Source organism: Bos indicus x Bos taurus, chromosome 17, assembly GCF_003369695.1.
Source record: "Bos indicus x Bos taurus breed Angus x Brahman F1 hybrid chromosome 17, Bos_hybrid_MaternalHap_v2.0, whole genome shotgun sequence".
Taxonomy (NCBI): Eukaryota; Metazoa; Chordata; class Mammalia; order Artiodactyla; family Bovidae; genus Bos; species Bos indicus x Bos taurus.
Window position 1 is genome coordinate 68,206,174 of NC_040092.1, and position 27,863 is coordinate 68,234,036.

At 45.3% G+C, this 27,863-nt stretch overlaps 1 protein-coding gene and 1 long non-coding RNA gene across 4 annotated transcripts in view; one reads left to right on the forward strand and one right to left on the reverse strand.

The window, feature by feature from the left end:
• The window catches only part of TRIM2 (tripartite motif containing 2), a 127,843-nt gene that overhangs the window by 10,156 nt on the left and 89,824 nt on the right, over nt 1-27,863 (forward strand). The gene's annotated exons all lie outside the window — the stretch shown is intronic.
• LOC113875073 lies at nt 9,843-13,606 on the reverse strand. Its single transcript, XR_003506144.1, has 2 exons — nt 10,233-13,606; nt 9,843-10,122 (listed from the first exon to the last, which is right to left on the reverse strand). It is a non-coding gene; the product is annotated as an uncharacterized LOC113875073 (long non-coding RNA).

Sequence of the window (27,863 nt, forward strand, 5' to 3'; positions counted from 1 at the left end):
ATCTAAATGTGAACATTTTGAAAACTGGTTGCATAAATGATATATAAATTAATGGAATACTCTTCAGCTGTTTAAAAATGTTTTCAAATAATTTTACTGATAAGTTTGCATAATATATGTTTTTTAAAACAAGTCTCAAAATCATGTATGTAATAAAAATATACTTGAGGAAAAAATAAAAAAATTATATTTATTTATATTACAAATATTTGTTATGCATACTACATGAATGGCAATGTATTTATCTGTAGGTAGTGGCCCTATAAATGATTTCTATTTTATTCTTTATACCTTACTGGGTTTTCCAAATTTTTAGATCATTTAATTGCTTTTTATTCAAAAATAGCATTTTAATAAAACCTGTTTCATCTTTTAGGGCCCAAGTCACCCTTTCATAAAGAATTTCCTGGACTAATAGGAAACAATCTCTAGCTTTTCTGTGATTCTTTTGTACTGGTGTTAACATATATGGTCTTGAATTGCAGCTGCTGTATGTATGGCATTCATCCCAACTGGTTTGGGAGCTAGCAGAGAACAAGGACTATGGCTTAGAGGTCCTGAGTTTCTGAGCAAAAGCCCAGTTCTCCTTCCCCACCTTCCATAAAGCCTTTCCTGTTACTTGAAAAAGTGGGTGATTTCTTCTTCCCTTGAGTCTTCAAAACAGTTTTTTATGCCTCTTTTATTGGAGGCCCGTTCTGCTTTGGATGATAGTTAATTGTGTTTGTCTTGACCTTCTATTTGTCATCCAACTCCTGATTATGGGAAACAAATCTTATTCCTCTATGTGCCCAGAGCAGTACCTTGTATGATGTGTGTGCTCAGTAGACAGTTGGACCTGTGCCTATATGTGTATGGTGTTAGAGAATGTTCAACTTTCATTCTTCACATTTAGCTGTCCAGTTTTCCCTGCACCATTTATTGAAGAGACTGTCTTTTTCCCACTGCGTATTCTTACCTTGTTTGTCATAGATGAATTGACCATATGCACATGGATCCATTTCTGAGCTTTCTATCCTGCTGCATTGATCTGTGTCTGTTTTTGCATCAGTACCCTACTGGTTTGATGACTGTAGCTTTACAGTATAGTCTGAAGTCAGGGAGCTTGATTCCTCTAGCTCCAATTTCCTTTTGTGTGATTGCTGTGGTAATCTGCAGTGTCTTTTGTGTTTCCATAGAAATTAACAATTTTATTGTCCTAGTTCTGTGAAAAATGCCATTGGTAATTTGAGAGCACTGCATTGAATCTGTAGACTGCCTTGAATAGTATAGTCTTTTGACAATGTTGATTCTTCCAGTCCAAGAATATGATATATCTTTCCATCTCTGTGTCAGCTTCAATTTCTTTCATCAATGCCTTATAAGTTTTGAAGTACAGGGCTTTTGCCTCCTTAGGTAGGTTTATTCCTAGGCATTTTATTTTAATTGAAGGATAATTGCTTTACAGAATTTTGTTGTTTTCTGTCAAACATCAGCATGAATCAATAGGTATACATATGTCCCCTCCCTCCCATCGCCCTCCCCACCCCACCCCTCTAGGTTGATACAGAGCCCCTGTTTGAGTTCCCTGAGTCATACAGCAAATTCCCATTGGCTATCTATTTTACATATGGTAATGTAAGTGTCCATGTATTTTATTTTTGATGTGATGGTAAATGGGATTATTTCCTTTATTTCTTTCTGATCTTTTGTTGTTAGTGTATAGAAATGTGACAGATTTCTGTGTATGGACCTATAACTGAATGAACATGGGCTCTTTCCAGCTGTTTCCAACAGTACCCAGCAGTCAGTGCCTGCTCTGAGGAATTGAAGACTGCTCTACAGGCAGAAGAGCAGAAGGCGAGGTTAGAGATGTCCCAAAGCACTGGGCAGTAGCAGTCAGGAAGCCCAGCCCTCCACAAGAATCTGCCAGGGAATACCTTCAACTTAGACACATGATGTGTCAAATACTACTCTTTACTTCCTCTCTGGGTCCTGAGAACTTTATCTGTGAAGTTTTACCTTCTCTCACCGTTTCACAAACTTGTAGAGATTAATTAATTCCCCAAAGAATCCCATTTCTCCAATCATAAATTGAACACCATAGATTTGCCCTGCAACCTATTTCAGATCCCCCAGAGGTGTTCATTTAGAGAAAAGATTAAAATCAAGGACTGCATAAATATAATTTTAGAATAAAACAAAGAGAGTAAGGAAATAAGGCATAAGATTAAGTTCCTTTGAACATGTGTTTACTGTGCTGCAAGTTTTCACAAAGCCTTGTCTTGGGCGCTGAGGATGATCCAAAGATTAAACAGGACATCAATCTCATTCATTAGATTCCGAGAGACTATAGCCTTATAGCAGGAAGGGAAGGACTGGAGAGGGATGGAGGCATATGTGTGTTTGGGGTGGGGGCAGGGGGTACTGTACAGGACTGCAGTCTGGGGTGGGACCAGAGAGAGATGAGAAATAATTGGGTGGTGGAGACACAAGAGACTTGGATTCAGTCCCTGGGTTGGGTAGATCCCTGGAGGAGGGCACTGGCAACCCACCCAGTATTCGTGCCTGGGGAATCCTACGGACAAAAGAGCCAGTGGGCTACAGTATCCACGGGGTCGCAAAAGAGTCGCACACGAGGGTCCTGAGCACAATTTGCTACATTTGTATGGGGGTGGGGGGTGGGCAGCAGTTCCCACCACCACCACCAAGCAATTTTCTGCAACACCAGCAGGGTGTCCTACAGTTCAATTCAGTTCTGACACTGATCGCTGGAGAGCGAGCGCATCAGAGCCCACAGGCCAAGGGTTTGGTCTCACAAGACCGCACCCTCCACTCCCCCACCTACCGCCACTCCCTTCTGAAGCCAGTCACAAGGCCAGGTTAGCACCTGTGCTTCTGGTCCACCAGCTATAGGTGGGGGTTTAAATGACCCCCTCCTTAGGGTCAGTTCACTTGCTAGAGCAGCTCACAGCACTCAGAGAAAGGCTTTACTTACTGGATCACCAGTATTATGGAAGGATATAACTCAGGAAGGGATGGGTGGAGAGAGACACGGGGCGAGGGCGGGGGAAGGCTGAGGAGCCTCGGGGCCTCTCCAGGGACACTCCTCTCCCTGAATCTCCGTGTGCTGCCCAGCCTGGTTCTCAGAACTATGTCCTGAGTTTTTGTGGAGGCTTCATTGCATAGGCATGATTGGTTAAATCACGGGTCAGTGGAAACTGATCAACCTCCAGCCCTTCTCTCCTCCCTAGAAGTCAGGGTGTGGGACTGAACATTCCAGCCAGCCTCTATCCTTCCGGTGTGATCCACAAGTCACCTCATTAACATAACAAGACAGACTTATGGGTCTTATCACTCAGGACAGTTCAAGGGTTTTAGGAAGCTCTGTGCCAGAAATGGAACGAAGACCGAATGTGTACTTCTTCTTATAAATCACAATATCATAGAGTGGGATTCAGATAAAATAGGGAAGGCTTTAGGAAAAATAACAAAACCCAAAGTTCTAAGTCAGTAATGGATATAAGATGTGATATGAGACAGGTTGTTTTGGGGGGAAAAAATGGTATTTAACCCAACCCAGTGCATCTGTCAATGTTCTTAGATACTGACAATGCTACTCTAGTTAGTTTGAGCATGAAGAGAATTTATTAAAGAATTTTATTAAAACACCCTCAAGACTGTGAAAGAATAACCTACAGGATGAGAAAAAATATTCTCAAATCATTTTCCATTAAGAGACTTATTTCCAGGATATAAAAATTAAACACTAAAAGATAAATTTAAAAAGACAATTAAGAATGGGCAAAGAATGATGGTTGCACCACAATGTGAATAAATGTACTTAATATCACTGAACTGTGCACTTAAAAATGATTAAAGTGCTTACTATTGTGGATTTTTTTTTAGCAAATTTACAAAAATTCGAATGGGTATGGTGCAGAAAGGGGGACTCCTTCCAGGGCCTGAGGGTTGGCTCTTGCCTAACACTTGGAAATGAATTGTTCAGAGAGACCCTCGTGCTGACAAAGCAAGAGCATTTATCGGAAAAGGGGCGCGTGGCCAGAGAGCAAGAGGGCGGGGGGACCCGGGAGGACTGCGCTCCACGTGCCTCAGTCTCAGGTGAGCCACCTAACCCCACCTAACCCCCTAACCCGGGTTAGGTGCCGGGTTACCTCTGGCCAGTCATTCTGACTCAGGGCTCTTCCGAGGGGAACAAGCATCACTCAGGATGGATCCTAGTGAGAAGGATTCTGGGAGCTTGGCCGGACATATAAACTGGCATCTCCTCTGTCCTTTGGACCTGTTCTGAATTCTTCTGGTTGGTGGCAGCCTCTTGGTTTCAAGTTCTTTACCAGAAGCTCCTGTTGCAGGATGACTCGTGCAGGTGGTTACTATGGTGCCTGGCCAGGTCAGGTGGTTTGGGACAGTTCCCCTAACACGTAAAGGATTTTAATAGACATTTTTTCAGAGATGATACACAAATGGTCAAGAAGCACATGAAAAGATATTCAGCATAATTAGTCATTACGAAAATGCCAGTCAAAACCACAATGAGATACCACTTTATGCCCACTAGGAGATTAGAACCCTAATGTATTTCTAGTGATAGTGTAACATGATGTAACTGCTTTAGAAAACAGTCTGGCAGTTCCTCAAATTTTTCAACATAGAATTATCCTATGACCCAGTAATTCTCCTAGATATATACCCAAGATAAATGAAAATATATGTTCATACAAAAACGTGCACACAAATGTTTAAACAGCATTATTCATACTAGCCAAAAAGTGAAAACAATCCACTGATGAACCAATAAACGAAATGTAGTATATCCAGACAATGAAATATTATTTGGCAATACAAGGAATGATGCACTCATTCGTGCTACAATACGGATAAATCTTAAAAAATTTTTTCATCAGTTGAAGAAGCCAGAACCAAAAACAAAAAGACCACATGGTATATGCCTCCATTCATGTGAAATGCCCAGAACAGGCAAATCCCTAGAGACACAAAGTAGATTAGTGGTGGCTCGGGGCTGGGAGGAGGGGGAAATGGGGAGTGATCACAGGCGCACGTGAGGTTTCTCTTCAGGGTGATGAAAACGTCCTGGACGTAGAGAGTGGACTTAGATGCTTGCACTACCTTGTGAATATACTAAAAGCCACTGGGTTGTACCCTTTTTTTGAAGATTCATTTTTTAAAAATTGAAGTATAGTTGATTTACAGTGTTGCGTTACTTTCAGTGTCTAGCAAAGAGATTCAGTCATATACACACACATATATGTATCTTGTTGGTTATCTAGCATCTATATATGGATTACACAGTTTAAATGGATGAATTTTATAGTGTGTGAATTATATCTCAATAAAGCCAGTTATGTTTGGTTTTTTTTTTCAAGACTATTACATGGCTCAGAGAATCTCCGAGAAATCCAGAGAATTAGACTTAGAGGTTACCCCACTGAGAACGATGCCTACATTGTGTCACAGGAAGGTTCCGGTATGAGCCCAGCACTGTTCCTCTGGGCATGTGCGTCTTGGACCTTAACCCCTGCTGGCCCTGGGCCTCCATATCTTTCTACCAGATTCCACCACCTCACAGAAAGCAGCGTCCTTGGAGTCTGCTTTCCCATATGGCTTTCATCCAGACTGAAGCCTAGCAACTATCCACCCGACTGCCAGAGCCTAGGCCACGGTGTCGAGCCCCGGCCGTAAAGGAGGCTGAGAAAGCAGGCTGGGCGTGGGGACGAGTCAAACTGATGTCCACTACCCCCAGTTCCCTCCGGGAGTTTGCTGGATAATGATGGGGTTTTTTAGATTTATTTTTTATTTTTTGAGGTCCTGTGCGGCTTGCAGGACCTTAGGTTCCCAACCAGGGATCATACCCAGGCCCCGGCAGTGACAGCACTGAGTCCTAACCACTGGACCTCCAGGGAATTCCCTGGGCAATGATTTTAAAATCACAAAATATTGGAGCAAAGTATTTGAAGCTCATGTGTTCTGACCATTTGGTCCAATGACTAGCACACTGCCAGAGGCAATGGCGATTTCTAGCTCTGTCTGGCCTGACTTGGGAAGCACTTGGCGATGTTGATGGCTCCTCTCAACACGTCTCTTCATTGTGTCATCCTTCTTGTACCTTCTAATCGTCTTTTTCTCACTTTCCACCCAGAGCTGCTCTTTTAGCCACTTCAAACTGGTGTTTCTCTACAACTCTGTATTGAATCCCACTCGATAACTTAATTTGCACTGTGAATGTTATGGGTTGAATTGTGTCCCACTAAAATCCCTCTGTTGAAATCCTCACAGCCAGTACCACAGAATGTGACTTTATATGCAAATACAATTTCAAAATAGATAGAAATAAGGGCAGATGTAACTGGTTACAATGAGTTAATACTGGAGTGGCTGCTACTGCTAAGTCACTTCAGTCGTGTCGGACTCTGTGCGACCCCATAGACGGCAGCCCACCAGGCTCCCCTGTCCCTGGGATTCTCCAGGCAAGAACACTGGAGTGGGTTGCCATTTCCTTCTCCAACGCATGAAAGTGAAAAGTGAAAGTGAAGTCGCTCAGTTGTGTCCGACCCTCAGCGACCCCATGGACTGCAGCCTTCTAGGTTCCTCCATCCACGGGATTTTCCAGGCAAGAGTACTGGAGTGGGGTGCCATTGCCTTCTCCGATACTGGAGTGGGGTGACCTCTAATCCAGTATCCAGGGTGCATGCTGAGTCCCTTCAGTCCTGTCTAACTCTGTGCAACACTATGGACTGTAGCCCGTTAGGCTCAGTTGTCCATGGGATTCACCAGGAAACGAATACTGCAGTGGGTTGCCCTCTTCTAAGGGATCTTCCCGCCCCAGGGATCAAACCTGCGTCTCTTAAGTCTCATCTCTTGCCTTGGCAGGCAGGCTCTTTACAACGAGCACCACCTGGGAAGCCCCAATCCAGTATCACAGGTGTTTTTATAGAAAGGGGACAATTGGACGCAGACCCTCACACAGGGAGAAAGTCCTGTGATTGAAGTTATCCTGCCACAAGTCAGGAACTATCAGAAGCCAGGAGAGAGTCCTGGCACAGATCCTTCCCTGGGGCCCTCAAGGGAGCATGGCTCTGTTCACCCACTGAACTTGGATCTTTAGCCTCTAGAACTGTGAGACAATAAATTTCTGTTGTTTAAGCCACTCCGTTGGTGGTATGGAAGCTCTAACAAATGTTGTGTATTTCCTTTACTCCTGTACTTACCTTCTTCTTCTAAGTGGTGTGTGTTTGCATGTTCAGTTGCTCAGTTGTGTCCAACTCTTTGCAACCCTATAGACTAGGGCCCACCAGGCTCCTCTGACGATGGGATTCTCCAGGCAAGAATACTGGAGTGGGTTGCCATCTCTTCCTCCAGGGGATCTTCCGGACCCAGGAATTGAACCAGCGTCTCCTTGCGCCACCTGCGTTGGCAGGCAGATTCTTTTACCACTGAGGCATCTGGGAAGCCCTCTTATAAATGGAAAATGGTCTAATTTATATTTTTAGCCCGTAATACCCCAAATACTGCATAGGTCCATGTGGCAGCCTTGCCTGCTGCAACATTTGCAGTTGGATAGCCCACAGAAACCAGAAACCACTTGTTTCCTCGTCTTCATTTGTCTCTCGGTGAGGGGCACCCTCCATCTACCCCGCTGGCCATGTCAGAAGCCTGAGTGCCTGCCTACAACTCTGCTCCCCCTTGCGTCTTGGCAACAAATCCTAAAGGTTCCACCTGTGGCACATCTTTGGAGTACTTCTCATCCATCCCAGCCCCACCTCCACTCCTTTCCTAGACTGTCTTCCTTCTAGATACCTTCCACAACCGATCTCTCTGAAACGCAAATCAAATCAAGTCACTTATCTGCCTTAAAATTCTTCAGAGAGGCCTCGCCGTGTGCAAAGGTCAGAAATGAGCCAATAAGATCTTTATGATCTGACTCCTTGCTGTCCTGCATAATCCCGTCTCTCACCATTGCACCTCTCATCTGCTTTCTGCAGTCATTCAGATGTTCAGATCTTCTTCCTCTTCATTCCACCTGATGCCCGTTCAGTCTTCAGAACTCAATGGCAGCCTCCTCTGGGGAAGCCTGCCTTGATTTCCAGCATGATTCAAAACCCATTTCAGTGTTCCTGTAACCCTCTGGACATGGACTATTACAGCAGTTTCACAACCGCTGAAATCATTGGTTTCCACTCCCCTTCCCCTGCCCTGCTACTAGTTAGGCACTTTCGAGTAGAGACCTCAGGTTTTTTCCGTCAGTGTTTCCCCAGCCTCGTGCCTGGCACAGAGGAGGCACACAAATGTTTCTAGGCGGAAGGAAGGGGAGGGGACGGAGCGGGGAGATTCCCTACCTCGATCTAATTTACAGAATAAAATGGAAGACCTTGAGACAGTAATTTCTCCTCGTTTTCCGTGCTCATTGTCAGAATTTACTTAAACGCAGAGATGTTTTTTTCCTTCTCTCCCTTTGGGGGTTGTGATCGCTTTGAATAATGAGCCATTCTGTTCTGGAGGCTGGCCCTTTACAGCCGCGTCAAACTGAAGTCATTCCCCCGAAGGGACAGACTTTGCAGCGTGTTTACAGAGCTGGGGGAGGAAGCGTGCGCGGGAGCAGCCCCGAGGACCGCGCCCACCCTTCCCCTGCCCCAGGACTGCGATCTGCCCTTCCCCGGGAGCCGGCCGCCGAGCCCGCAGTCTGCGCGCGGGGGAAGCTGTCTGGACAGGGGCGCCGCATTGCGTGCGCTTCGCCTGCCTTTTGTGCGGGGATTAGCGCCGCGCCGGGGCCGGGAAAGCGGCGGGCGCCGGGCGGCGCGTAATCCAGGATTTGCCGGGGCCGCGCGGTTGATGGAAAACAGATGTCTCAGCCCCGGGCCTGAGCACGGGATGGAAGTGACCGACCCGAGAGCCTGTTGGAAGCGAGGACGCCGAGTCCAGGCCCTCGGGGATCCAGCGGAGAGGCGGCGCTCCCTCGGCTCGTCCGCTTTCGCAGCTTTAGCCTAGAGCCCGAAATCGCCGGCGGGTGCGCGGCTTCAGCCGCCGCGGGCCGCGCACGCCGCTCCAGTCGCCGAGCGCGTCTGCGTCGCGCGGTAAGTCGTGGTTGCTGGACGGCGGCCCGCGTTGCGCGTGGGCGGCTGCGCCCGTGGGCTGGGCCGCGTCACCCGGAGCCGCCCCTCCGGGCGCCGGCTCGGAGATCGCGGAGCGCGGAGCCGGCGGAGACTGGGCTTCCGGGCCCTGGTCCGCCGGCCGGGGCGGGGGCTGGTGCTGGGGGAGCCGGGAACCCGCCACCCGCCCCGCGCCTGCCCCGCTCTCCGGGGGCCGAGACCCTCCGCCAGTCCGGAAAGGGGCGAGCCCAGCTCGCTTTCCTAGTCATTTTGCAACTGAGAGAAAAAGATATTCTGTAACCTTACAGCGCGCGATTTAATAACTGTCGAAAAGATGGATTTCCTTCTCTCTGTCTCGTTACATTTCGGTTGTTTTCCTCCAACCAACTCCTGAAACCGGGTTCCTTCCTAAGTAGCTTCCACTCTGATCCTCTGCCCAAGTTGATACTGCAAGTCTGGCTTCTTGGAGGAGAGAGATGTTGATTTTTGAGGGTTTTCTGGGCTTTTGTGGATTGATACCTTCTGAAAATACATGCCCCATGTTGAAAACCGCATGGTGCGGACAAATTAGGTAAGAGTGGGAGTGGGGAGGAAGGCTGGTCTCATAAAGCGCCTGTCAGATCCCATGTTTCTATGAACCCTAAATTAGTTTCCACCTGTAATCCAATCCCACAGGAAGCTAGTTCTCTCTCCACCCTTCCCCACCCCTCAGGATTCACCAACCTTAAGAGCAGAGACAGCTTTAGATTCAAATGCTTTTTAAGTGGTTAATTTTAAGCACCTAGACATCCAAAGAGTAGGTGAGCCCCTCGGGTGGGAGGGACTATTGTCATAGGAACAACGCTCACCAATGCTTTTTTTGTAACTTTTGCATCAATCCATAGGATATAGGGTGGGTTTGTTGCGCGACTCCTTGGTGTTTCCGGGTCCTTTACCGTGCTTGCTGGGTTCACTACCTGTCGTTCTCTTGACCTCCGGTCTCAGATGGCCACGTGATTTCATCCCTGGCAAATTTAGTTGCCTTTGGATTGAAAGGAACAAAAGAGCAGAAATGACTCAGAACCCTTGGGCTACCACAACCTGAACCAAAGATGCGAAGGATTTGATTGAGTTCTTTATGACGCACATTACCTTGTTTCCTTCCTCTTCAAATATATCTAGCAATTAAGAGTCAATAATGGATGCGAATTTGAGGAGACTCCAGGAGGTAGTGGAGGACAGAGGAGCCCGGCATGCTGCAGTCCATGGAGTCCCAAAGAGTCAGACACAACCTAGCTGCTGAACAACAAACAACAACAATTTTAAAAGAAAACTACCTCCTTCCTCCCTTAGGGTAAACCCAGATTTGGTTGAGTGGGGCATGGCCGCTTACACTAAGGAAGTGTCTTCATGGTGGAGATAATTCATATTTTGGGCTGGGGAGGGGTGGGACTGCACCAGCCTCACTCACGCCCACGTTTGTACATTCTTTTCTGTGGACCCTACCTTTTTCCACCATTTTTTATACTGTCTTATTTAGGTACATACCATGACTCTATTTTGGCTCATGGAATCTAGGATATCTACCTTTTAGAGGCAAGTTTGTTTAGCTGACTGTGTCCCCTTATCAGTATTAGAACATTTTCCCAAATCCTGCATTTGTTTTCCTGGAAAACTCTTTATCAAATCCTCCATTGGAAATTCCATTGTATCTTTCAAAAGTAAACCTGACCCAGGGATTGAACCAGTGTCTCCTGCATTGCCGGCAAATTCTTTACCATCTGAGCAACCAGGGAAGCCGTATGTGCCATAGGTCTTGAATTATTTTTCTGGCATCATCATTTTAATGTTGACTTGCATGGTTTCCTGATTGCCTGGTCAGCTTTTTGTTCCTGCTTCATATTGAAACACAAATGGAAAGAACTTCTCACCTTTCTTCTCACATTTCTTCACACTGAACAGAGCATACGCACTGACCTTTTATTTGGTTTGTCCTTGGCTTGAATTCTGTCCTTGGGATTTCTGTCCACTGCTTGCTTTAGAAAGAGGCTGGATATTTACCCTGGGGCTCAGGCGTGATATGTTTATTTGGCCTTGTCTGAGCAGCAGTTACTCATGACCACTCCAGCTATTGCTTGATGAGAATTCGGCCTACTCAACAGAGATATAACCCAGTCTGGTAATTGGCACTTTCAAAGTGCCATCCTGAAATCCTAAAACCTGGGAAGATAACATGATCAGAACCTTCTCCTTCTCTTATTACTGAAAATGACACTGCTTGGTTTGCAGTAAATCCATCTTGGATTGTAAATCCCCCAAAGATGACCTTAGTTTGATTTGCACAGGTTCTGAAGGTTGATGCTGGCAGGTGTTGGCAGGGTGCTTTTGATGCTGCTGCTAATGAGGCAGATAGAAACGGTGATGGTTTTCTTTTGGGGTTTCATGAGAAAATACCTTCGTGGATATCTGTTTGCGAGGCCTCTCTGAGACTGTTATCTTAAATATTTTGTATCAGAGCTGAGGCTCTGTCATTTTCCATCACCAGCATTATTTCTTATCCTCTTAGATATCAGACCTTAAGACTGGCCTGCCTGTTGACAGGTCTAAAAAAGTCAGTGCCAGTTATCTAAGAGTTTAGTTTATTTTCTCTGCAAGAAAATGGTAAGTCTTTGATATGGCTAGTATTTGTTCCTAGAGTTAGAAGAATTGGTAAATGCAGCCTTCGAGATAAGTAGCTAGAGAGGAAACGAAGGGGAGGAAATCTAATGACACTGAGCGAATTGTTTACCAGCCACTCAGCTTTTATGTATTTTTGAAGAGTGGAGTGGTAATTCCACCTCAGAAAGTGAGCTCCTTGGCAAATACGGATGCTGGCTCCTTGCTATGTAAAACTGTTAGTTTTGCATATCCTCTCTTTGAATCTCATCTTGATCCTAGAACTGAAATGTCCTCTCCCTAGAATTTACGATACTTTCTTTTTTTTCATAACATACTGGATGTCTGGATGAAATTTATTTAGGCAGAAGAGCTGGCCAGAAAGATTAGGATGTGTCCTTGAGTCAAACAAAAACACTGTGTCGGTCAGCATCTTTATTCATTTATGACAGTGTAGAAGGTCTCAGATAGAAGCTGTGGAACTGGTTCACTTCCGCCTTACCTGCAGTACAATGATCAACATGCAGACTTCTGGCACCAGAGCAATTTGCACAAATATGCTGGAGGCAGTTGGAGTTCTGGAAGTTGATTAGCCATTTAAATCACTATATCTTTGTGGGAAATGTTTTTCAGGTTTCAGAACGTCTGCTGTTTGAGCAATGTCTTTTTTGGTTTCAGTTGTTCTAAACCAAAGTATCTAGAGAGGCATAAAATCTGGCCGACCTGCTTGTCCCCCTCTAGGCTCAGGACTGGCGTTGTAGAACTTTCATTGCCGACCTTCAAGCATGCTGGTTTTAAGGACCAGGAAACAAACAACACGGGAAGGCTCTCAGGTTAAGACTCCTGAAAAGAGAGATCTGACAGAAGACCAAAAATGTGAAAGATTACACCCAGTTTTGTTTTAGAATGTTCCATCCAATCAGGTAGGAGAAAGGAAAGCTGTTTTTTCAAGCCCCATCTGTCAACCAACAGGATTTGTTGAACAAATATCATGTTTCAAACCCACTGCTTTATGATCTAAGAGGTACAATAGTGTAAAAGGCGGAGCAGGAGCCTTGAAGGAATTTTCAAGCTTTGGTGGTGCCATTAGACGTCAATGATCATCCTTCTCCCACCTGTTCACTGATTTCCTTACCTGGGTAACCAGGTCTAGGGCTGGGCTAGGAGCCCCCTCTATAATTCAGCTCAGATGCCTGCGAGTTGATTCCTTTGGCAGCAAAAGTTGTGTTCTTGGCCCTTCAACACGACCTGGATAAAGTGACACTTTCTGTCGATCCCCAGTCCGGTACATGGCTCCATTCCTGTGATATTCCTTCCCCAGCCATCAAACAGTTCATTAATATCAAAATAACCCATAATAGGGGCATAGCAATCCTTGAGACTTGCCTTAATTTAGAGGACAGGATCAGGTCTCTTTCATCTTGAAAACAGCCTCTCAGACTAAACAAAGACAGAATGTTCTCTTTTACTGACCACATGCAATTTATTTAAATTAGTGTTAAACATTCGACCATGGTGTGAAGACTATATTATAAACCCATCTGAAAGAATGAGTTTTCTGGGCCTTCACTGAGGGATTTAAAAAAAAAAGGCATTAGCCACATTGCAGGGGATTTGCATCTTGTTAGCTTGCCTGGATGTCCTCGCTGTTGGGCACAATGGCAGGGCACCTGGCTGTCTTTGTAGCTGGGCAGCCTGCCTCAGTTAGAATTCTGCTGGGAGTGGAGATAGTGAACTGGAGGCACAGGAGGGGACGGGAAAGGGCAGGAACCTGCAGGACTCAAAAGAAGGGAAGCTTGGGGTCAGTTCTGACCCCTCCCTTTTTGTGTAGTTCAAGGTTAACTCAGTTTCCTTTAGTTTTAATATGTTTTTAATTCAAGTATAGTTGATTTGCAGTGTTGTGTTCATTTCTGCTGTACAGCAAAGTGATTTAGTTTTGCATATGCATACATATATGTACATTCTTTTTTTAATATTCTTTTCCATTATGGTTTATCATAGGATATCGAATGTAGTTCTCTGTGCCATAGAGTAGGACCTTGTCTATCCATTCTATGTGTAACAGCTTACCTCTGCTAATCCCAACCTCCCACTCCATCCTTCTTCCAAACCCCGCCCCCTTGGCAACCACAAGTCCATGATTATGTTTCTGCTTCATAGGTTATTTGTATTTTGATCCCACGTGTAAGTGACATGGTATTTGTCTTTCTGACTTCCTCCGTACGGTGGTCCCTAGGTCCATCCAGGTTGTTGCAGGTGGCCTTATTTCATTCTTTTTGCGGCTGAGTACTACTCCATTGCATGTATGTGCCTTGTCTTCCTCTCCATTCATCTGTTGATGGACATGTAGGTTGTTTCCATGTCTTGACTATTGAGAATTTTTTGCTATGACCATGGATGGGGTGCATGTATCTTTTTGAATTACAGTTTTGTCTGGATGTATGCCCAGGGATGGGTTTGTTGGATCATATGGAAATTCTATTTTTACTTTTCTGGGGAACTTGCATGCTGCTTTCCATAGTGGCTACACCAACTTACATTCCCAGCAATGTAGAAGGGTTTCCTTTTCTCCACATCCTCTCCAGCATTTATTTGTAGACTTTTTATTTATTTTTAATTATTTTTATTTTTCTGGCTGTGCCTCACAGCTTATGGGATCTTAGTTCTCCAACCAGGGGCTAAACCCTTACTCCCTGACTACCAGGGAATTCTCTGTAGACTTTTTGATGATGGACATTCTGACGGGTGTGAGGTGATACCTCATTATGGTTTTGATTTGCATTTCTCTGGTGATAGGGATGCTGAGCATCTTTTCCTGCAGCACAGCCTGTCTTGGTGTGCATCGTCTCCCTCGTGTTGGTGAGTGAATTGTCTCCTGGTGAAGCTTGGGTCCACTGGCACCCTGGCATTGTTCAGCATATGTCCAGGGCGCCCTCTGCCTACCTCCTGCATTGGATTCTTTTTTTTTTAATTTATTTTTTATTTTATAACGGAATATAGTTAATTTACAATATTGTGTTAATTTCAGGTGTACAGCAAAGTGATTCATTTATGCATATACATATATACATTCTTTTTCAGATTATATCCCCTATAGGTTATTATAGAATATTGAGTAGAGTTCCCTGTGCTAAACAGTAGGTCCTTGCTGTTTATCTGTTATCTATTTTATATATACTAGTGTGAACAGTAAGTCCCCCTACATATCAAGTTCCATTTTGAGAGCGCATTTGCAAGTCCAGTTGGTTTTGTAAGTCCAACAAAGTTAGCCTGGGTACCCAAGCAACACAGTGGGCTATATAGTACTGTACGGTAATAGTTTTATAATAATTTTCACACAAATAATACATAAAAATGCAAAAAAATTTTTAAATCTTACAGTATAGTACCTTGAAATGTTCAGTAGTACAGTACAACAGCTGGCATACAGAGTCTGACATCGAGTAAACAGGCAAGGAGTTACTGATTGGAGGAGGCAGAGGAGGGTGGGCGATGGTAGAGCTGAAGGACCATCAACAACAGGAGATGAAGGGTAAGCTGCAGTCTCATGCCTGACATTGTTGGAATGCGTGATCACATCTTTGAAAGTTCACAACTTGACAGTTTGTAGGTAGGGGACTTATATATGTTAATCCCAAACTCCTGATTTATCCCTCCCCCATCTTTCCCCTTTGTAGCCATATTGTGTGAGTCTGTTTCTATTTTGTAAGTAAGTTCATGTGTATCTTTTTTTTTTTTAAGATTTCACATGTAAGTGATATCATATGATATTTGTCTTTGACTTACTTCACTTAGGATGATAATCCATCCATGTTGCTGCAAATGGCATTATTCCATTCTTTTTTATGGCTGAGTAATATTCCATTGTGTATATGTGCCACATCTTTATCCATTCCTCTGTTGATGGACACCTAGGTTATTTCCATGTCTTGGCTATTGTAAGTAGTGCTGAGACGAACATTGGGATGTATGTATCATTGAGAATTATGGTTTTCTCTGGATGTATCCCCTAAAGTGGAATTGCTGGATCATATAGTAGCTCTGTTTTTAGTTTTTAAGAAACCTCCATACTAGTCTCCATAATAGTTGTGTAATTTACAGTCCCACCAGCATTTATTGTTTGTAGACATTTTGATGATGGCCATTCTGACCAGTGTGAAGTGATACCTCATTTTGATTTGCATTTCTCTACTAATTAGCGATACTGAGTTTCTTTAAATATGCTTTTTGACCCTCTGTTTGTCTTCTTTGGAGAAATGTCTATTTAGATATTCCTGCCTTGGATTCTGCTTATGAAAAGCAAAATAATTGCCAGATTGGTCAAAGAAGGAGATAATAAAAGTGAACCTCTTAAGGAATGTGAGCACAAGCCGGGATATCCCCCTTCTTTTAGCATGACCAGTCAGAAGTTACCCACGAGAAGTGGATAAAAAGATACTCAAATAGGCTAAATGTTTATGTCTTGATAGCAGCAGAACAGAAATGGCAAAAATTACATGTCTTTCTCTGGTAAATCATAGCCAACGATGAAACCACTGATCAAGGGCAAACTTAACAAATAGCTACAGAATGTAGCCTCCAGATACCTGGTGCCATGAAGAAGTCTTTTTTCACTAAGTTATTTCCATTTTAGAGAAGCAGTGCCCATCAGCCTGTTGTGCCACACACCCTAGAACAAACGAGCCTGAGATGACAGATACTTTCTTTCGTCCCAGATCACACAGAAGTCACATAGTCTTGCTGTACAAGGCAGTGATGTGACTGGGTGCCATATGCTTAGAAGAAGGATGAGCAGAGGCTAACGGGGTGGGGTGGGGGGTCTTCTGTTTTTGCCTATTTTCAGCCATCAAGTAGCAATTACCCTTAAAGTGGCCTTCGTCCCCTTCCTCCCCAAATATCTCAGTCCAGAAATCTGAAGTACAAAGAAATTGATGCCTAAAGGCTACAACCCACTGGAAGCTGCCAAGCCCCACCCCCCACCCAGACAACGGGAGAAGATCTAGGAGCTTGAAACAGGAAGAAGTGGGAGGGTGGTGGGGGGAGGGAGTCTGTGCAAAGTATTCCTTTTTGCCCCATTACTCTTAATGTCTCTGCTTCAGCTCCAGACCCCACAGGGGAAGGTATGTTTTATTCATTTTTAAAATGATCTCATTGAAAGAAAAAAATCATTTGGATCTGTCTGGGATTTCCTCTATAAGGCTTTTACTTGAGGTCCACCTAACTGCTTAAACAAAATTTCTGAATTTTTAATAAGCATCTATTACAGATCAAATTCATACTACTTTCTAAAAAGCCTTTGCATGTCAAGAATGGGAAATAATTAAGAATTTGCTTTGAATAGTTAAAAGCAGTTTCTGTAATGGGAGAGGGCCAGATATGTTGAGTTATGAAATTCTGAATTCCGTCTGCATGGGAGCTGGTTTTCATTTGCAACGTAGTACAAGATATTCTTGGCATGTTTGGGGCTTATTCCACACAGGATGCTCCATGCTGGAACTAAATCTAAGCAGAACTAAATAGATTTCTTTTCTTAGATATTTTTCCGAAACCATTTCCTCTCCATCAAGTCCCTTGGATAAAGGCATTCACCAAAGCACTGCCAGGTCTGGGTCTTTTAGTATTCAGTCTGCATTATTCAGCCATTCAGCGGGGACCTGTTGATAGGTGGTCAGTAGGGACAGGAGGTCACCAACAGACCAGAGAGATGGCGTCACTCCCAGTGGAGACACTCAGACCTCCTACTTGTCTCCTAGATCTATTTTCCAGGCCGTAGAGACCCAGAGCCCAGTTTTCTGAATTTTACACATAAAAAACAGCTGAAATACTTACTAACATGCAGTCTGTATTTGGCATCTGAAACTTGAGACCGACCACGCAAAATTGTTGGCCAAGGTTTAAAGTTTGTGAAACAAATATCAAAGGTGAAATGAAAGAAGTTAATTTAATCCCTTTTAAAAAGAAACGTTCAATTAAGAAAAACAAGTCTAAATTCATATGCCTGCGGAAAGATTGCTGGTCTGGAAACATGAATACTCACCAAACGCATCGACTCCATGTAACACCACAGTGTGTCTTCTTTGGAAACTGGACTTTGGCTTTTTTGATATGCTCATGGAATGAACCATATTGAGATTGTAAATTGACAGAGGTCGACCTGCTTTTTTAAAAAATTTATTTATTTGACTCTGCCGGGTCTTAGTTGCGGCATGTGGGATCTAGCTCCCTGGCTTGGGATAGAACTCATGCCACGTGATCTGGGAGCCTGGAGTCTTAGCCACTGGACCACCAGGGAAGTCCTCAACCTGCTTTTTGTATTTCAGCATTTTTGGCAATTCTTGATTAGCTTTCAGTCATAAAACCAGTAGAACTAAGTGACCAAATAAAACCAGAATACAGCGTTAAACCTCTTGACTTGGGGATGACGCGTTACCTGTGGATTTATTGCACCAGAGCTGTGCATCAGGGAGAGCCTGGGGTACTGCGTGCCCTCGGGGGGACTGAGGTGACTGCACACTGTCTGTCTTTTCTTTATGAAGATAACCCTGCTGACCCCCTGGAAGTGCTCTATGGTTTGCCCCATCCTTCCTCCCGCTCTGTTAGTTGTGAAGTTTATTGCCTGCTGTGGCACAGGTCTAGAAGAGCCAGCTCACTTGGCCCGAGCCCATAATTTCCTCAGCAGGGCAGCTAACTAGCTGAGCTAACCTGGCACTGTGATAATAATGATTTAATCTCACGTTTGAGCAAATCTTCACCTTTTAAAAATCACTTTCATGTAAATTGTTCCATCTTATCTTTACAAGGACTCTGAGAAGTAACATTTTAGAGGTAAGGAAGTCCAATGACTTTTCGAGGAAAGGAAGAGTTTGGACTCACAGCTTTGATGTTCCTCATTGACCCAAATGCTCAGTAATGTCTGATCAGATGTTATGTAATAAAATAATAGAAGAACTGTGGGAAGCTCTGGTCAAAAAGATGTTTTATTGAGTAAACAAATCTAGGGAGGTGTCTGGAAAAGTGGTTTCCAATAGGGACTTAAAATTTAACTCAGATATTAATGATAATCATGATTTAATCTCACATTTGAGCAAATGTGAGATTTAAGACCTGAGAGCATCACAAAAGAAACCATTAGGGAACTGTGTGAACAAGTGTGATCGGGTGTCCGTATATAAGATACAGATGACTTGACAATGACAGTTTAGAGAAAGGCGAAAGGCAATCGGCCGAAAGATTGGTGACACTGTGATGGTGGAAGAGAGACTGACGTTAGAGGCTAAAGAATGTGTGAGGTTTTGATGGCAGAGAGAAGCAGGTGAGGGACATCGCAAGCAAAGGTGGAGAGCCATTTCCAGATAAGGACTAGAGGGAGACACGTCTGATTGGTGCGGAGACTGACCGGAAGGCCGAAGTAGGGAACTTGTGGGAATAAAGGTTGGATGGAGAGGGAGGGGTCGAATTAAAGATTTTAAGGCCAAACAGAGACATGGCAGCAAATGTGTGGGCCGGGCCGGCCCCTTCTGGGCAGTGGGAGTGCGTCTCTGGCTCCCAGCAGCCGCAGGCCTTCCTTGGCTTATGGATGGGGCTCTCCCTGTGTCTTCACTTTGTCCTCCTTCTCTGTGTCCAAACTGCCTTTTTTTTTTTTTTAAATTTTATAAGGACATCAGACATATTAGGGGCTTCCCTGGTAGCTCAGCTGGTAAGAATCCACCTACAATGTGGGAGACCTGGGTTCAATCCTTGGGTTGGGAAGATCTCTTGGAGAAGGAAATGGCTACCTCCTCTAGTATTCTTGCCTGGAGAATCCCATGGACAGAGGAGCCTGATGGGCTATAGTCCATGGGGTTGCAAAGAGTCAGACACCACTGAACCGACTGAACACGCACACACCAGACATATTGCATTAGTGTCCACTTGACAGCTTCATTTTCACTTTGTCACCTCTGTGAAGATCTGTTTCCGAATAAGGTCATATTCTGAGGTGCTGCTGCTGCTGCTGCTAAGTCGCTTCAGTCGTGTCCGACTCTGTGCAACCCCATAGACGGCAGCCCACCAGGCTCCCCCGTCCCTGGTTTTCTCCAGGCAAGAACACTGGAGTGGGTTGCCATTTCCTTCTCCAGTGCATGAAAGTGAAAAGTGAAAGTGAAGTTGCTCAGTCATGTCTGACTCTTAGCGACCCCATGGACTGCAGCCTACTAGGCTCCCCCGTCCATGGGATTTCCCAGGCAAGAGTACTGGAGTGGGGTGCCATTGCCTTCTCTGATTCTGAGGTACTAGGAGACTTCAGAAACATATCTTTTGTGGGGAGGGGTGTGGGAGACACAGTTCAACACACAACGGGAGCCTTTAAAGAGTCTTGAGCTGCAGCGTAAGAGGGGGAAAGGTTATTTTAGTAGAGACAAAGAACAGAACACACAGTACCCTGGGGGCAAGGGAGAGAGATACAGATGGGTAGCAAAAGCTGGAGAAAAAATTAGGTGAGACCTACAGATGTATCAAAGGAGTATTTGAACAGCTTTCAGGAGTGGAAGTGATAATCATTCTAGAACATGGCAGTTTACAGAGCCTTTCTGCTGTGCTACGTGCGTTGATCTTGATGAGCGTGTCGAATCCCAGGGCTCTGGCCTGGGAGGAGGACCAGCCGGGAAGCCATCCACACGGGTGAGGGCAGCTGCGTGTGCCAAATGTGAGGCAGTGACCGGGCGGAGGCACCTGCGGGTCACGGGGACCCGAGCTGGCTGTCCTCTCTCTCGAAGTGGATTCGGACATCAGGTGCACACATGCTGGCCTCTGACCTGGGAGATGGGGTGAGATACCCGAGGGAACGGACACACGAGGGGAGCGTGGTGGGCTGGGAATTCTGGCATTGCTCGTGAGGAGCAGCAGTGTGTAAAGAGGTAGAGGAGAGACAGCAAGGTTCTGAAGAGAAAGTTGCAGCACCACGCACTGTAGAGGCAAGAAAGCAACCAGGGGAGAGTTGACCAGGGGGTCAACCTGGGGAAGACTTGGATTTTTGTTGTTCTTCAGTTGCTCAGTCATGTCCGACTCTTGAGACCCCATGAACTGCAACACGCCGGGCTTCCTTGTCCTTCACCATCTCCTGGAGCTTGCTCAAACCCATGTCCATTGAGTCGGTGATGCCATCCAGCCATGTCATCCTCTGTCGTCCCCTTCTCCTCCTGCCCCCAATCCCTCCCAGCATCGAACCTGATCAGTCAGCTCTTCGAATCAGATGGTCAAAGTATTGGAGCTTCTGCTTCAGCATCAGTCCTTCCGATGAGTATTCAGGGTTGATGAATTCATTGGAGAGAGCAAGTGTCAAGGAAAAGATGGTAGCCGCAGGGCAGTAGGATTCAGAAAACGGTCGGGGGTTTTATTTTGAAGTCAAATTTTTTTAACATATTGATTATGAATAGAAACCACCACCACCACCCAAAGCACCACAATCAAGATAGAGAACAGGTTCTGCTCCCCTAACATTCTGTCCTGCTGAGGGACTTTCTGAGAGGAAACCGGGGTCCATATAGTCAAAGCTGTGGTTTTGCCAGTAGTCATGTAGAGATGTGAGAGTTGGACCATAAAGAATGGATGCTCTCCATATTTGGTGCTGGAGAAGACTCTTGAGAGTCCCTTGGCCAGCAAGGAGATGAAGCCAATCAATCTTAAGTAAATCAACCCTGAATACTCACTGGAAGGACTGATGCTGAAGCTGAAGCTCCAGTAGTTTGGCCACTTGATGGGAATAGCCGACTCAATGGAAAAGACCCTTATGCTGGGGAAAATTGAGGGCAGGAGGAGAAGGGGGTGACAGAAGAAATGAGATGGTTGGATGGCATCACTGATTCGATGGACGTGAACTCAGGCAAACTCTGGGAGATGGTGACGGACAAGGAAGCCTGGCATGCTGCATATGGGGTCATGGACAGGCGGACATGACTTGGCAACTCAACAACAACAGGGTTTGTTTGAACTCAGAAGGGAGGGAAATTATGTTAAAGGAGAAAATGATGGCAGTAAAGAAGCATGTAGGCTTAACTGAGAGAATGAGACCCTGGAGCCACTCAGAAAGGTTTAATTCTACTGAAAAGGAACATTCCTGTCTTCCTATGGAGCAGCAGGAAGAGTCTGTACATTCAGGTTCTGTGATCTATCTGGGGAGTGGATTCTTACAGTCCTGCCAGCAGAATCATTTCCTGCTGAGCAAGATGTTAAATGCCATATTCCATAACTTCCCCCTTGGAGGTATGATTTCCTATTGCAATTACTGTCTGCAAGAATTACATCAAAGTGAAGGGCAGGCACAGGGCTGGTGTGCTGTGGGCTGTGTGCCCGCAGTCTGCTGCCACTGAATACTGTAGCAACTTTAGAGCTAACAACTTCATCGTTCTCCAAAGTCAAGGCCTCAGCATCTTTTCCTGTCCCATACAGTGGAAACACTTGGCAGCCAAAAAAAGCTTCCATCCCCATCAATGTGTATTGCAGCCAGTGGATGACTCACTGCCGAAGGGCTGGCTCCCACAGACATGTCCTCCGGGTGTAATTTGGCGCAAGAGAGTCACGTCTCATCGTGTTATGCTTTTGGCTCAGAGTCACCCTGCAGTCGATTCTCTCCTGTGGTCTAGGGTGTGGCTGACACTGCTCCTCACCTTTGTGGTTCCACCTCGGCCGCCTGATTCAGGTGCAGGAGACAGTGGGTGTTGAACACCTGTTCTCAAACTGTAGGTTTCATGAGCAGGTTGCGAACCAAGTTGTGGGTTGCAGGCAGCCTACTTAAAAAAAGAAACAGGGTGGAAGACAGCAGGGAACTAAGTGTGATATCATGAAACTTTTGTTTTAGTGAAAAATATGTGTCTGTGCGCGACTTCTCTTTCACTTTTCACTTTCATGCATTGGAGAAGGAAATGGCAACCCACTCCAGGGTTCTTGCCTGGAGAATCCCAGGAAGGGGGGAGCCTGGTGGGCTGCAGTCCATGGGGTCGCTAGGAGTCGGATACAACTAAGCGGCTTCAGTTTAACTTTTCACTTTCATGCATCGGAGAAGGAAATGGCAACCCACTCCAGTGTTCTTGCCTGAAGAATCCCAGGAATGGGGGAGCCTGGTGGGCTGCAGTCCATGGGGTCGCTAGGAGTCGGATACGACTAAGCGGCTGCACTTTAACTTTTCACTTTCATGCATAGGAGAAGGAAATGGCAACCCACTCCAGGGTTCTTGCCTGGAGAATCCCAGGGACGGGGTAGCCTGGTGGGCTGCTATCTATGGGGTCGCACAGAGTCGGACACGACTGAGGCAACTTAGCAATAGTGTGGCCCTTGGCAGGTCACCTAATGTCTTTGTGGCTTAGTTGGAGCCGTAGTCTATAAAATGGGCATGTTAGTAATAACAATATCTGTTTCATATGATTGTTGAAAAGATTAAAGAGAAAATGCGTACAAAGCATTATGGACTGCTCCTGGTTAATAGTCCACAATTATGATACTTCCTTTTTCTACCTAGATCTGTAGCCCAGACCTTTGTTTCCTACCCAGACCTTTCTTCTGAGACTGGAACTATGAACCCCACAGTCTAAACTTAAACGCATCAGCACCTTCTCTCTCCAAGCCACCCCCCGCCCCCAACTGCCCCATTGCCCCTGCCCCCAAACACACAGGCTCCTCTGCTCTGGAATCCACTCTTCTACGAGAGGGTCCATCACTGTCCTCTCGGGCTGTCTGAGCATCATCTTACTCGTTCTTCCAGGAGCAGAATTCTATGCGCAGGTCCCCATCAACCCTCGCTGGGTTGGTGAGAGTCTGCCCACAGTCTTGCCCTGCTCACCACACTTTGCCTCTTGTGTATCCACCGTCCCTTCCAGGCTGTCCTGTCTGTATGTCTTCAGTGGCTCTCATGGATTCCAAGTTAGCGTTCACACCGCTCAGCATTCAAAGCGAGGTCCACGGCGCCCTGGACCTCGTCTCTCCCTACCCTCATCTCTCCCACTCAGCCTCGGGCTTCACACAGCCTGCCTGGTGAGCTTCTTCTGCCCATGCCTGCATGCATGCCTTGAGGTTTCTTGTGCCTAGAATGCTTGCTCCACCTTTCTATTCTACCACTTTGACTTGTCATTTGGGCTCAAGGTTGGTTTTCAACAGAGAAAGACTTAGGTTTGAATCCCCTAGTCAATAGTTAACAGCTGTGTGATTTTTTTAAGTACTAAAAAGAATTTTTATTTTGTTTTTCATTTGTTTTGGTTGCTTTATTATTATTTTTTTTAAATTGGAAATTGAAAGTGAAAGTGTTAGTCACTCTGTCATGTTCGACTCTTTTCAACTCCGCAGACCATAGCCCACCAGGCTCCTCTGTCCATGGAATTCTCCAGGCGAGAATACTGGAGTGGGTTGCCATTCCCTTCTCCAGGGGATCTTCCCAAGCCAGACATCAAACCCAGGTCTCATGCATTGCAGGCAGATTCTTTACCATCTCAGCCACCAAGAAGCCCATTTTATATGCAATATAGTTGATTTAAAACACTGTGTTTCATGTGTACAGCAAAGTGATTTATATATAAATACATATTTATGGAGAAGGAAATGGCAACCCACTCCAGTGTTCTTGCCTGGAGAATCCCAGGGACAGGGGAGCCTGGTGGGCTGCCGTCTGTGGGGTTGCACAGAGTCAGACACGACTGAAGCAGGAGCAGCAGCAGTTAGCAACAGCACATATATTTATATATATATTCTTTTTCAGGTTCTTTTTCCATATAGTTTGTTACAGAATGTTGAGCAGAGTTCCCTGTGCTATGCACTAGGTTATTTTTGATTATTGTTTTTATATATAATAGTGTATATGTTAATCCCAATAGCTGTGTGATTCTGAGAAGCAAACTTCTGAGGCACTTGAAGTAAGTTTATGCATCTGTAAAATGGGAATAGCAATGTCTCCCTCATAGAGTTGTGAGGATTAAATGAATGATTGTGTATAAAGAACAATGCCTAGCACATACTAAGTGCTTAATGAATAAATGGCTGTTCACTGTTTATTTAATATAATTATCGTTATAATTATATAACATTATAATTGTTTATTTAATATAAATTTTTAATTAAAATTCGGTTTACCTCCTCTGGAGCAGAGCTTCTTGCAGACCCGAACGTGTCTGGTTGTCCGATTAATGTCTGTGCCAGCTGCTCCTGCTGACCAATTACCCTTCCCATTCTTCTTCCTGCAACTGTCCCTCAGTACTTGCAGATACCTGACAATATATTAATGATTCGTAAATGTATCCTTGACGACTGAATGGATGTAATTACTTCCTGACTGGTGTTCCTGCCATCTCTCTTTCAGGAAACTCATTGTGTTAACTGCAACTAGATTAGTTCTCTTAGAATTCCGTCATTTACCTGTGCTTCTCACATTTCTCCAGTCACTGTAGTCTGCTAACATTAGCAGTTAGGACCACCCCCGAGACGGCTTCTGTTTAGTGTTCCAGACTTTTCTATTTTTTTTCCTCCACCTTATGCCATGGAAAACCAGGCTGCTTGCACTGCCTGTGTGCTTACGCATGCTGGCTCTTTCTGCCTGGAAACACCGAACACCTTAGCTGCTGACTTTTCGTCCCCTCATCTTTACCTCTCACCATCCCACAAACCCTGTGAAGCCTCCTTCGGTTTTACTGCATGACAATCCTAGAACCTCTTCTGATCCATTTTTTTTTTTTTTAAATTTTATTCCTTTTTTCTGTGTGGGTGGCGCTGCGTCTTCGTCGCTGTGCACAGGGTTTTCTCTCCTTGCGGCGAGCAGGCTCCTCTGGCCCTGGGTGCGCGGCCCTGAGGGGTGTGGAGCAGGGGCTTCGGGCTCCTCTGGCCCTGGGCGCGCGGCCCCGGTGGATGTGGAGCAGGGGCTTCCTTGTTCTGCAGCATGTGGGATCTTCCGGGACCGGGGATCAAACTTGGATCCTCTGTGTTGGCAGGCAGATTCCTATCCACTGTGTGACCAGAAAGTCCCTCTGATCCATTTTTTAAATAAACAAAAGCGAATCTGCTCCATCTTCTTTTGCACCCTTGAGTATCTCTGTGGTTTGCAAACTGTCTCCTGGAGAAGGTTGTCGATTGTCCTCTATTCAGCAGCTTATCTGCATATTTGGTTTTGACAGCAAGTTTATTGAGCCCAAGAATTGGGTCTTAAACTTCTATGTAAACTTTACAGCGTCTGGAACATCAAGTTGCTTGTCATTTCTCTTGTTTGAGGGAATGATCAGAAATGAGAATCAGCCACACTGGGCCCTCTGCCTGCTTGCTGCTTTATCTTTGGGGGTTGGGGTAGGAGAGATTAGAGTTTAACTCTTGGCTTTAGACTCTTAAATATAGTTCATCTAGCTGTACATGGGCACCATGTTATAACCACATTGTACCAGGTGTCAATAAACATGTTCGATGAATTAATGATTAATTGGTGGTTTGGTTACTTTTAGAACTAATATACCTTCAAGTCTACTGTTCACGGGCCTTAGTGACTTAGGAGCATACATACTAATAAAACGGAGTAAGAGTCAAAGTGTGTGAAGTGTGGCACTATTAATACACACATACATTGGGGGGTGATAGTGGTATATGCTTATATACGTGCATATACTCTATATTGGGTTTCCCACGTGGCTCAGTGGTAAAGAACCTGCCTGCCAATAGAGGAGACATAAGAGATGTGGGTTCAGCCCCTGGGTCGGGAAGATCTCCTGGAGGAGGGCCTGGCAACCTACTCCAGTATTCTTGCCTGGAGAGTTCTGTGGACAGAGGAGCCTCGTGGGCTACAGTCCGTGAGGTTGCAAAGGGTCTGATATAACTGAGAGCACACGCATGCGTCCTCTACATTATCCAGCAAAAAGTTGGAGGATCAGGACAGGCTATGAGTGGCTTACCAACATTGAAACCTAATTTGTCTTTTCTTTGTCAAAGACTAGAAGGTCCACTGGTAGTTTGTTCTCCAATTCCATCCCCCTGGGATCTACAGCTTTCCTGGTTGTGCGAAGCTTGAGGTGTTACGGGTGATCTGCCATGTTGAATGTGGCAGGGGAATGACCTTCAGAGCTGGTCTGGATGCAGATGGTCTGAAGCTCAGTTTCTTTAATCCACAAGAAACTGAACCTCCTTCCTCAAAGCAAAAGGGCCAGATGGTTGGATCTTCTCACTTGTTTGTCTTTCTGCCCCTCTTTCCATCTAACCCCTGAGTAACGGTGAGCCTTAAGGTGGTGGTGGCTATAGCTTTTCTGTGTCTGAGTCCAAACAAGACTCAGGAACAAGTTTACAAACAAATTAACCAAATCTACAAACCAAATTAACACATAATTCTTAAGGAAAGTTTGCCAGTTCTAAGTTGCATATATGTTTTGATGAGTCCTAACTTCCAAAATGATTAAGGCATGCTGTGTGGCATAGCACATTTCACAGTTTATACCCAAGCAGATTGTGAAATATCGCATCTGCCCTAATGACAGGAGTTGTTGTGTTGTGTTAGTTGCTTAGTCGTGTCTGACTCTGTAGCTTTCCAGGTTCTTCTGTCCATGGGATTCTCCGGGCAAGAATACTGGAGTGGGTTGCCATTCCCTTCTCCAAGGGATCTTCCCAACCCACAGATTGAACCCAGGTCTCTGGCACTGCAGGCAGATTCTTTACCGTCTGAGCCACCAGTTCAATTCAGTTCAGTCGCTCAGTCATGTCCAACCCTTTGCAACCCTATGAACCACAGCAGGTTCATGGGGTCCCTGTCCACCACCAACTCCCGGAGTCCACCCAAACTCATGTCCATTGAGTCTGTGATGCCATGCAACCATCTCATCCTCTGTCATCCCCTTCTCCTCCTGCCCCCAATCCCTCCTAGCATCAGGGTCTTTTCCAATGAGTCAGCTCTTCGCATCAGGTGGCCAAAGTATTAGAGTTTCAGCTTCAACATCAGTCCTACCAATGAACACCCAGGACTGATCTCCTTCAGAATGGACTGGTTGGATCTCCTTGCAGTCCAAGGGACTCTCAAGAGTCTTCTCCAACACCACAGTTCAAAAGCATCCATTCTTCTGTGCTCAGCTTTCTTTATAGTCCAACTCTCACATCCATACCTGACCACTGGAAAAACCATAGCCTTGACTAGAGGGAGCCACCAGA